Genomic DNA, 7,938 nt, shown 5'->3' on the forward strand with positions numbered 1-7,938 from the left:
GCAAACGAGATTATTCGGGTATCACAATGTTATATTTAGAGAATAGTTGATGCAGGCTGCCTTTTCCTTGGGAAAGAATAGACGTGCAGCAATCTAATTGGATTGTTGAAAATTTTAAACGTGTTGAGCAACTTTATTTGACCAAAATATTCCATGTGCTGTACATTTAAAAATTCACATTACACATTATAAATTTGCAACTTGGGAACAATGTAGACCAGGTATAACATTATCACTAAAACCATCAAACACCACCCCGCCCCCCCTCCAAAAAAAGTCCATGGAAAAGAATAGTCAGTGGTTTCAACAGATAACCGTATGTGTTACTGAAGGGTATATGAGTTGAAGAATATGTTCGGGAACTCCTTGTTGACTTTAGAACAGTTAAACAATGCACATTTGATTGTAGAATTGATTTATTTCTCTTTTGAAAAATAGATATATGTTTGCTCTGATCTGATATCTGTTGCCTCCCAGTTAAACAATATCATGATTTTACAATTTCCATTGTTGATTTCAAATCTCTGCATGGTCTCAACCCTCTGTATGTCTGTAATCTTCTTCAGCTCTGCAGTTATAGAGTTATAGAGACATAATGGCACAGAAGGAGACCATTCGGTCCATCGAGTCCTTTGAGATATCTGTATTCCTCTAATTCTGGCCTCTTGAACATCCCCAATTTTAATGACTGCACCATTGAAGATTGTGCCTTCAGCTGCCAATGCCATGAACTTTGGAGGAATTCTCTCTTTAATTATGTCCTCTTCTCTAGCTCCCTTTCCTCCTTTAAGAATTACTTAAAATCTGCATCTTTGACCAAGCTCTTCATCATCTGCCCTAATATCTCCTTAAAGCTTGGAGCCATTTGCTTTAATAATACTCCTGCGAATTGCATTGTAAAGTTGTAATAAGTTAAAGTGGTTAAATAAATGTAGGCTATTGCTGTGCTGTCTTAGACTATCGGCAAAAATTAATAATACTCCAAACATCTTCGATCTCAATCAGTATGACACCAATGGCTCGAGTGGTGGCACGGGCTGAATGACCTGGCTCTGACTGCTATATTCTATGTGAGACTATGCAATTTTATGTTGTATCCGGACCAGATGGCAGCCTCCATTGGTATGTTTATATCAATTGAACAACTTCAGTTTGCATCGGATGTGTGCATTTGCATTCTAGTTCTATGAAGTTATTAAACTTACTTGATTAGTTTAGTGAAGTAAGCTAGTGGACGCTCCATCAGATTTTTCAATTCCTCTCTGAATTTGCTCTGGGAAACTGCATAAATTAATTTGTTTGCACAAGAACTTAAACACCTAAGCATATACCCGGATTGTTTTGCAATGGTGAACGATTCGTTGTAATTAACTTCTAAAAGTTGAACATCTGTAAACTGAACACATATGAAACATATGAAAAATAGCATCCATGACAATATAAAACTGCCAGATTTTAAGAGCAATAAAATGATGGACTTCCTTCGGTTCTCCATCTCTGGGTCAGTGTGATTCTTAACATTCTTGTTTCCTCTGAGTCTGCTTCTCACTCTGTTGGACACCACAATATACCTGATGGTCAGGGCATTGAACAGCACGACCAACACAAATGGTGCAAACGGAGTTAAAATTGTTTCCAACCAGAAGTATGTGATCCATATGGGTAAGGTGTAGAAGCTTGATTTTACATAGCAGGACCATGGTACATTATTAATTATTTCCCTCGGTTCATATATAAAGTAGACTGGAACATTTTCTAAAATACATAAGAAACACACCACTGCTATAACCGTGGCTGCAGTTTTCTCGGTGCAATATTTTGTTCGCAACGTTTGGTAACAAATAACGACAAATCTATCAAAGGTGAATGCTAAAGTTAGCCAGACAGAGAGCAATCAATCGAAACAAAAAGCAGGGTGAGATTTAGACTCCAAAGAGGAGTATAATTCAGGAATGAATATGGGAAATAAGCATCTTTAATCTCAAGCAAAATTACTTCAAATATCAGGACCATGAGATCAGCCACTACCATCGCCACCAAGTAAAGAGTGATGCATTTAGAGAGACCACAGTTTCCACGAGAGAGAATGACGGTTGTCAGAAAATTAGCTGCAAACAGACAAAATTAAATTACGAACTCTCCTTCCTCTGAAAGATGATCAGTCGCCAGTTCTTGCATAATATTTCATCTTTTTTTTAAACTGTCTCTCTCTCTCTCCCTCTTTCTGTTAGTCTAGCACATAAGTTTAATAATCCTGGAAAGATGCATGTCTTTATGGATAGACTTCGGTAACATATTCTGAGTTACTTCAAAAGAACAACATTTGCTACAGTGAAACACGTGATTGCATTTTTAGATTTCGACCAGACCAAAATTTGTTTTTTTCTGCCTGATAGTTGCAAGGAGAATTTCATTCCCATTCACTTCCCATTTCCCATTTGAGTACAGGAACAGTGAAGTCTTGCTTCAGTTGTATAGACCCTTGGTTAGACTGCACTTGGAGTACTGTGTGCAGTTTTGGTACCCTTACTTAGGAAGGATATTATTGCCCTAGAGGGAGTGGAGTGAATGTTCACCAGACTTGTTCCTGGGATGGCAGGACTGTCCTATGAAGAGAGATTGGGGAAACCGGGACTGTATTCTCCAGAATTTCGAAGAATGAGAGGAGATCTCATTGAAACCTACAAAATACTTAAAGGGACAGACAGGGTAGATGAAGCTAAGATGTTTCCCATGATTGGAGAGTCTACAACCAGGGGAAATAATTTCAAAATAAGGGGGAAGCCACTTAGGACAGAGATGAGGAGAAATTTCTTTACTCAGATGGTTGTAAATCTTTGGAATTCTCTACCCCAGAGGGCTGTGGAAGCTCAGTCATGGAGTATGTTTAAAGCAGACATTGACAGATTTCTAAATACAAATGACATAAGGGGATATGAGGATAGTGTGGGAAAAAGGCATTGAAGTGGATGATCAGCCATGATCATATTGAATGACGGGGCAAGCTCAATGGGCTGAATGGTCGACTCCTGCTCCGATGCTCCTATGTTTCTCTGTTCAACGGGAAGGAATGTCCAGTCAGGTGAAGACGGGCAGCCGATTGGCTTATTCCTGCCCATCCATACCCATCTTGGCATCGATTTTCACTCACCTTTCTAATTTAGATGGCACAAATGCGAGTTCGCCAATCTGTCTTCCAACTCCAGCAGTCATACAGTAAGCCCTGATTTCCAAGTTATTCACTCTCTTTTCCATTTGTAGTTCTTCCTCTGCCATTCTCCAACCATCTAACCAATCTAATATCTCTGGCACGATGAAGATTCAGCTTTCCATGCTGACAAAATGGTTGACTGCCAAATTATGAGTCCAGCTAATCATAGGAACATAGGAACTTAGGAACAGGAGTAGGCAATTCATCCCATGGAGCCTGCTCCGCCATTCAATTAGACCATGACTAGTCATCTACCTCAACGTCACTTTCCCGTACTGTCTCCATATGCCTTGATGTCATTAGTATTCAGATATCTATCAAATTCGGTCTCGAACATTCTCAATGATTGAGATTCCACAGCCCCCTGGGATAGAGAAGTCCTAAGCTTCACCACTCTCTAAATGAAGAAATTTCTCCTTGCCTCTGTCTTAAATGGCCTATCTTTTATTCTTAGACTATGTCCCCTGCTTCTAGATATCCCCAGCCAGGGGAAAGATCCTATCAACATCCACCCTGTCACGCCCTGTAAGAACTTTGTATGTTTCAATGACATTTCCTCTCATTATTTGAAACTCCAGAGAATACACGCCCAGTTTCCTCAATCTCTCCTCATAAGTCAATCTGCCATCTCAGGGATTAGTCTGGTGAACATCCGTTGTACTGCCCCCTCTATGACAGGTATGTCCTTTCCTGGATAAGGATACGGAAATAGTACAGAATACCCCAGGTGCAGTTTCAGCAAGGCACTACACAATTGCAGCAAGACACTTTTACTCCTGTATTCAAATCCCCTTGCAATGAAGGCTAACATATGATTTCTCTTCCTAACTGCTTGCTGCACCTGTCTGCTAGCTTTCATGAACAAGGACACCAAGGTCCCTTTGGATATCAACACTTCCCCATCTCTCACTATTTAAGACATATTCTGTCTTTCTGTTCTTTCTACCAAAGTGGATAACTTCACACTTATTCACATAATATTCCATTTGCAATGTTCTTACCCATTCACTTAGCCTGTGCAAGTGGCTTTGAAACCTCCAGCAAATTTAGGAATATTACATTTGGTCCACACATTCAAATCATTGACATAGATTGTGAATAGATGTGATCCGAAGCACTGATCCTTGAGGACCCCCCCACACCCACACCCACCCCACCACCCCCCCCCCCCCCCACTCGTAACAGCCTGCCATCCTGAGAATGACCCGTTTATTCTGACTCTCTGTTTTCTGTCTGTTAACCAATTCTCAATCCATGCCAGTATATTACCATCAATCCCATGTGCTCTAATTCTATTTACTAACCTGCTGTGTGGGACCTTATTAAAAGCCTTTTCACAAACCAAATACATCACATCCACTGGTTCCCCTTCATCTACGCTACAAGAAACATCCTCAAAAAATTCCAACAGGTTTCTCAAACATGATTTACCTTTCATAAATCCATGTTGACTCTGCCCAGTCATATCATTTTCTAAGTGTCTAGGTATCACATCCTTTACAATAGTTGTTAACATTTACCCTGCTACTGACGTCAAATTGCCAGTCTGTCTTTCCCCGTTTTCTCTCTCCTTCTTTTCTTAAATAGTGAGGATACATTTGCTACTTTTCAGTCCACAGGAACCTTTCCAGAACCTATAGAATTTTGAAAGATAGCCACCAATGCATCCACCACCTCTATAGCCACCACCTTCAACACTCTGGGATGTAGCTCATCTGGTCCAGGGGATTTATCAATCTCAATCCAGTTAACTTTTCGAGTACTACCGCGTTATCAATATTAATTTCTTTCAGTTCCTCATTTTCACAGGTCGCTTGGTTCCCAAGTATTTCTGGGAGATTTTTTGTATCTTGCTCCGTGAAGACAGACGCAAAATAATTGTTTAGTTTCCCTATTCTCCAATATAAATTCTTGTGTTTCCACCTGTAATGGTCCCACCTTTTTCTTTGCTAATTGTTTCCTTTTTACATACCGAAGGACACTTTTACAATCTGCCTTTATGTTTCTCACTAGCTTGCATTCATATTTTATTTTCCCTTTCTTTATCAGTTTCTTGGTCATCATTTGCTGGAATCCAAATTGCTCCCAATAATCATCCTGTTTGCTTTTCTTGGTGGTATGTGCTAAAACTATTAGCTATGACCTCTGACCCCTTCATCCCACAGGTTGCACCTATCCTGGCCTGTGATATTGAACGCTATTACCCACTTAACCATTACCTCTGATCGCACTATCAAGCTAACACTACCACCATAACTTCAGTCCCCACAGTGAACTCTAACGTCCTCCTCCCTGTTACACCAATCAGTTAGCTCTGCTCTTATTCTGGGAGCTTTGCTACCTTCGAAATTTCTCTGTGATGGATAACCCACAGAGTGAATTTTAAAGTATTAGAATATTTTAAGCACTTGAACTGATTATAGCATGTATTCCATCGAATTAACTTTTGTTTACGCAACCTGACAATCTTTTTTTAATCTCAAAGCCGTCTGCATGTTAAAATGTATGTTTAATTGTTATAAAATGTATAATCTTCCCTCGGTATTGCTGAAAGTAGCTGCTGTTAAAACAAACAAAAGTCAGTCAACACCCACCGGGGCAGGAAGCAATGGCACCAATGGACGAATGGGCCAGTATTCTCCACTGAACAACGGCTTGTTAATTTGTTAATATCCTGGTATATCTTTTCTCCATTAAATCTTTATTTGTGGGTGTTTCCACTGATTAGGATTATTATTAGGTATCGAAGTCTTTCATAATTTTAAAGGTCTCTATTCTTTTACCCGTCAGCCTTCACTTCTCGAGAGAAAAGAAACCCAACATTTTCATTATCTCCTGACAGGATTACTCTGCATTTCTTGTATCATACTTGTAATTGTTTGCACCCTATCCAGTGCCTGTATCTCTTTATCATATGGTGATCTGAGTTATATGTAATACTCCAGATCTGATCCATCCAAAGATCGATACATGTTTAGCATAACATTTTTCAAACTTTTAAATTCCATCCCTCTAGAAATAAACCCGTGTGTGATTAGTTATTTTTTATAATCTTGTTAAGCTGCTTCACCAGGTTTAGTGATTTGTATATTTGTAAACCTAGATCCCTTTTCTCTTCTACCCCATTTACATTTTCTCAGTAATATGCAACCTCCTTATTCTTCTTAACCCCACTGCCTTGTGGGCGTCTCGGGAGAGACCAAGGCTAAGGGAGTAAACCCTAACAGAAAATCCGGAGCGGAACCCCGTAGGCGGTCATGTGTCACCTTTGGCATGTTTCCGGCAGTTCCTGCAGCCATACTGGTGCCAAACGTCGTGTCCTGCACTCCTTTGGACCCCACCAGAAAGGCCGAGAGGGGGGTTTTGACGACTGGGCAACTCTCAACCTCCATAAATTTGCCCAGGCATGCGCCATGGAGAGGTCACTCCATAGTTGCCTCACAACGACTGAAACAACACGGAAGGAAGCAGTTACGGGTTATAAGTCCAGATAAATTGGCGTAGAAACTGGGCGCCACGGGTTGCCTTTGTCGGTGGGAGAGGTCATTGCACCTCACTGGACAGCTACCGCCCGCCTCAAACCGGGCAGCCCCCGGTCAATAAGGTTCTGTCCCGCCACAGTCTGCCTGCTTCAATGGGTGCTTGGAGCTCAGGGTCATTGCCCGAAAGGTGGACTGATACACCGCACCAAACAACATGAAAAAAGGAAAGAAGGTACCAGCCCTTCGCTTTGCAAGCTGGAATGTCAGAACTATGTGTCCTGGCCTGTCGGAAGACCTTACACAAATCAACGATTCTCGGAAGACCGCCATCATTAACAACGAGCTCAGTCGACTCAATGTGGACATTGCAGCACTTCAGGAGACTCGCCTCCCCGCGAGTGGCTCTCTAGCAGAGCAAGACTACACCTTCTTCTGGCAGGGCAGGGATCCTGAAGAACCAAGACAGCATGGAGTGGGCTTCGCCATCAGAAACTCCTTGCTCAGCATGATAGAGCCTCCCTCAAATGGCTCGGAACGCATACTGTCCATCCGACTGCTCACCACCTCTGGTCCAGTACACCTACTCAGCATCTATGCTCCAACACTCTGTTCCGCACCTGAAGCTAAAGACCAGTTCTATGAACAACTCCATAACATCATTAGCAGCATCCCCAACACCGAACACCTATTCCTGCTGGGGGACTTTAATGCCAGGGTTGGGGCCGACCATGACTCATGGCCCTCCTGCCTTGGGCGCTATGGCGTTGGAAGGATGAATGAGAACGGGCAGAGACTGCTTGAGTTGTGTACCTATCATAACCTCTGCATCACCAACTCGTTCTTTCACACTAAACCCTGTCACCAGGTTTCATGGAGGCACCCAAGATCACGTCGTTGGCACCAGCTAGACCTCATTGTCACAAGGCGAGCCGCCTTAAACAGTGTTCAAATCACACGCAGCTTCCACAGTGCGGACTGCGACACCGACCACTCCCTGGTGTGCAGCAAGGTTAGACTCAGACCAAAGAAGTTGCATCATTCCAAGCAGAAGGGCCACCCACGCATCAACACGAGCAGAATTTCTCACCCACAGCTGTTACAAAAATTTCTAAATTCACTTGTAACAGCCCTTCAAAACACTCCCACAGGGGATGCTGAGACCAAGTGGGCCCACATCAGAGACGCCATCTATGAGTCAGCTTTGACCACCTACGGCAAAAGTGCGAAGAGAAATGCAGACTGGTT

At 42.1% G+C, this 7,938-nt stretch overlaps 1 pseudogene; it reads right to left on the minus strand.

Annotated features, from left to right (window-relative positions):
* Nucleotides 1-1,201: 1,201 nt before the first annotated feature.
* Nucleotides 1,202-3,276, minus strand: LOC137362835 (probable G-protein coupled receptor 139; annotated as a pseudogene).
* Between the last annotated feature and the right edge of the window lie 4,662 nt (nucleotides 3,277-7,938).

The sequence above is a fragment of the Heterodontus francisci genome, unplaced genomic scaffold, assembly GCF_036365525.1.
Source record: "Heterodontus francisci isolate sHetFra1 unplaced genomic scaffold, sHetFra1.hap1 HAP1_SCAFFOLD_1252, whole genome shotgun sequence".
Classification (NCBI taxonomy): domain Eukaryota; kingdom Metazoa; phylum Chordata; class Chondrichthyes; order Heterodontiformes; family Heterodontidae; genus Heterodontus; species Heterodontus francisci.